Raw genomic sequence first — 4,874 nt, forward strand, 5'->3', positions numbered from 1 at the left:
CAAACTTCATGTGATGCCTCTTAAGGTCTAGCATCAGAACAGATCGGATATACTGTTACTGCCACCAGCATTCTATTGGCCAAATAAATCACATAACTAAGCCAAATATCAATTGGGCTGGGGGAATATAGTTCATCTCTAGTGGAATAAACTGGAATATGGCATGACAAAGGGTGTAAATACAAAAAGCAGTGAAGAACTGGGAATGATATTGCAATCTGTCATGAAGATGATTTCTGGTGAATAACATTGAATTGTAATAATTGTGTTACATCATCCATATATGTTCCTGCATTATTTATGAAGGAAAATATGATTTTCAAATTGCAAAGAGTAGAAACATTATCTTTAGGACAAAATTGAAGTATAAAATAGAGGTGGATGTGAAAAGAGAATAACTTACATTTATTTCAATATATAGTTTCAGACAAATTACACACCATGGTAATTAAGAACAAATAAAGATTGAGGTTTTAAATTTAAGCTACCCTAATATTACAAACCCTAAACATCAATGCTTCTCCCAGAATCATCATCTTTTGCTTCTACTCATGTTTTATTGTTCAGCATTTATCACATGGTTTCAATTTAAATGCAATGGATAAAATAGAGAAGCAAATAGTAGAGACACAAATGCATATTTACTTAATTACCTAACCACAGAGATGTTCTAGAAAATGGTCTTCCAAATATTGATGTTTAAATATTTATTGAATGCATGAATGAGAAAATAAATAAAGTATCACAACAAAAATTGACTAAAGATTAATGAAAAATTATCTTTGGAGTTATGTTGGAAATAGAAAAGCACATGTTCTCTTAATTATCAGTAGAAGAAAAAAAGTCACAAACTCTTAGGAACAGTATAACAATAACTTGAATTTACTACCAGCATCCTCTTTGGCTCAATATTTAAAATATAAGTTATGCATTTTATAAAAGAAAGTGACCTTTGGTAACAAATTGAATACAATACAATAACTTCCAAGTTAACTGGCTTTGAATAAATAAATAAGAAATCCACAAACAGCATGCTTGATAATTTGATAAGTCAAGGAAGTATTAAAAAACATTAAGTTGGGGCTTTTTACAAAGTATCTTAATTTATATTTGAGGACACTCTTAAAAATGCCTTTAGAAAGTATCCTGAAATATATTTAAACACACGTGTGTGTGTGAATAAATCTGGTATATATTTTCTAGTAATATACTATAATGCTCTGCTTGTATAGCAAATTGAAACCAGCAATATATTAAAAAGATAATCCATCATGACTAATTAATTGTGGTTAATGGAATAATGCAAGATTACCTTAATAGTTGAGAATAAATTAATTAAATTCCCGATACTAATAGAATAACAGAGAAAATCCGCATGATCATAGTAATTAATTCAAATAAAATATTTGGCAAAATTCACTCAGTCATGAAAATGTTCAGCAAGCTAGAAATAGAGGGGGATTTAAAACTCCAATAAAGTAGATCAATGAAAAAACTCACAATTGAATATCAAATTTAGTTATGAACAAAGTGAAAGGCAATATTTTCTCCCTAAGAAAGGATAAAGGGAAATTATGCCCACTCTCATCATTCCTATACAACATAATGCTAGAAGTCCTAGCTGGCAAATTAAACAAGGGGGAAAAAATAAAACAAATCACACAACTCACTTGGAAAGGAAGAAGCAAAACTGTCTATATTCATGATGTTATGATTGCAAACATGGAGAAAACACTATAGAATCCACAGAAAGTCTACTAGAAAGAAGAAGTAAACTAATAAGGTCATATGATAGAAGAGCACTATAAAAGTCATATTGTTTCTATATAATAATAGGAATATTTGGAACATGATATATAAAATAATATTAACATAGTATTAAAATATAATTAAAGATAATTTAAACAAAGACATGCAAGACCTCTGCACTAAAAACTGCAAAACATTGCTGAGATGTTAATGAAGACCTAATATATGTACCATGTTTATGGACTGACAACCCAGCACTGTTAAGATGTTTATTTTCTTCAAAAGGATCTACAGATTCAGAGAAATACCGAACAAAATCTAATCAGGTCATTTCTGAGGAAATTATAACGTTGATTCTATAATTTTTATCAAAAGGGAAAAGGCATAGAATAGCCAAAACAATTTGAAAAGGAGAACATTTTCAGAGAATTTACACCACCTTACCGTGAGACTCATAAGCTATTGTAACCAAGCAATCTAGTATTTCTGTATGGAAGGATAGATTTGTAGAACAAAAGGCAGAATTAGATCCCAAAATGTATGGATATATGTCCAGTTGACTTTCTAAAGATGTCTCATGATATTTTAATAAAGAGAAAAAAAGTGTTTCTAACAACTTATGCCAAGAAAAAAAGGATTTTCTAATGGGAAAAGAGGATTCTCAAACTTTACATCACACCATATAAAAATATTAACTCATAATGAATTCTAGATTCTAACTGTAGATCTAAAACTGAAAAATGTTGAATAAAAATAGGAAAACATTTTCACAACCTTGATTTTGTCAAAGATATCCTGTACATGAAACTACAAGAACTAAACATCAAAGAAAAAAAAAAACGGATAAGTTGGACTTCAAAATTCAAATCTTCCATTCACTTGAAATTTCATCATTAAGAAATAAAAAGAAAGCAATCAACTCAGAAACTAGTCATTGTACCTATATCTGACATTGAACTTATATCCAGAATTGATAAAATGATAAGGAATTCTTACTATCAATAGAAAATGTCAAACTATCCCTCACCCCAGACACAGACATACACACACACACACACACACACACAATTGGTAAATAAGTTGAACTGACATTTCACAAAAGATGATGGTCATTTGAGACATAAAAGATGGAGTTTTGAAGATTTCCACTCTTTTTGAACCAGAATATGTATGACTATTATTCTGTATCTGCCCCACATTATATGTGGCATATATTGAGGTTATATATTTGTTTCTTTAGTTTCACAGGTCCAAAGATGAAGAGCATTTGTGGTCCAGGAGCTGTACTTAATGGTTTATACCCAGGAGCCTCATTCATACCTGATATAGATGTAGATAATTTTGATATTATAGGCTTAAACTGATAAGATAAGATTTAGCTAAGACGATATGATGTTGGACATGAGCTGGCACTCTAATAGGATGAAACTTGGGATGAAGTATTTTGCATTTGAGAGGAAAATAAGTCATTGGAGGCCAGAGTATGGATGATGGGAGGCAGAATTCTAAGGTGGACCTCAGAATTGCTATCCATAATGTACTGTTATTATATGCCTTATATAACTCTCTTCCCTTGAATGTGGGCAGGACTATTGAATATGATGGAATGTCATTCCTGAGATTGTTTCATCACATAATTTTCAGATTTAATTAATTAATCATTAGTAATTAAGTTTACTATTTAACTAATTTATAATTAGTGATTAATTACTACTAGCTAATTTGTGATTACTTTTGAACTAATAGCAATTAAAGGTACTAAGTAAGTTCATCAAAAGAGAGATTATCTTGTTGGATCTGATTTAGATGATAAGCACTTCAATGGGATTGGCCCTTTCTGTGGTTAAAAAGATAAGATGGAGAGACTTACTCTATTGACAGAATTATAGATTGAAGCAGGCAATATGGCAAGGATTTGAGAAAAACCTCTAGGAATTGTAAACAAATTCTGGCCAACAGCCAGCAATAAAACAGGGATCTTAGTCTTACAACCACAAGGAATTGAAGCTTTGTCAATAATATGTGTGGGGGCTTCCCCGGTGGCACAGTGGTTGAGAGTCTGCCTGCCAATGCAGGGGACACGGGTTCGTGCCCCGGTCTGGGAAGATCCCACATGCTGTGGAGCGGCTGGGCCCGTGAGCCATGGCCTCTGAGCCTGTGCGTCCGGAGCCTGTGCTCCGCAATGGGAGAGGCCACAACAGTGAGAGGCCCACGTATGGCAAAAAATAATAATAATAAATAATAATAATAATATGCGTGGATTTGGAGAAGAACCCCAGTTGCAGATGGGAATGTAGCTGGTTGACATTTATTTTAGCCTTATGAGATGCTGAGCAGAGAATGCAGTTGCGTTCTACCTGGACAGCTAAACTGTAGAACTGTGAGATAATAAATTTGTGTTGTGTTAAGCCAGTAAATTTGTAGTAACATGTTACACAGCAATAAAAAGCTAATAGCTTTATATGATTAAGTCTCATATAAAGCATGATTATAGTGTATGATAGTCTTCACTTTTGTGTGCTCTGTATCTTTTTCCTTCAGATGACTGAAGCATATTTGTACACTTGCCCAATGAGCAGATCACCTGTAGCCAGCGATATGCTAAAACTGTTGTGTGATACCATCATATTTTTATGTGAAGAATTTGAAATTTGACTTTTAGGATCCTGGACTTATTAGTAGTGGATAAATAATCAAAAGACATATCAAGAAAATATACTTATAGAATCATTATTATTATTGAGAGTTGCCATACTATAAGGAAACTGGAAAATATGTTTGACCATGTGCAATAAAACTAAAGTTTAAGAAGTCAGTCCACTGAGAGAAGAATGAAAGAAAAAGATATTCAGAGGAACAAACTATGACCACTTGGATCCAGAGAGAGGGACAGAGAGAATTTTCAAAGCCTTAATGGTCTCCCTGCTTCACTTCCTTTAAAGTTTTGTTGTTATATAGGGGGTCTTTTAAATATTATTTCTCAGTAATACAATTAACTAGCTTTTAGTAACATACCTCGTTATACTAGGAATATTGCAACTGATAATAGACTCTCAGAGAAAACATGGAAGTGTATTATGTGTTTTGTATAGAGGGTGGTCAATCCCCTCCACTCTGGAATATTA

The sequence above is a fragment of the Monodon monoceros genome, unplaced genomic scaffold (assembly GCF_005190385.1).
Source record: "Monodon monoceros isolate NGI ecotype Baffin Bay Population unplaced genomic scaffold, NGI_Narwhal_1 Contig1912_ctg1, whole genome shotgun sequence".
Lineage (NCBI taxonomy): Eukaryota > Metazoa > Chordata > Mammalia > Artiodactyla > Monodontidae > Monodon > Monodon monoceros.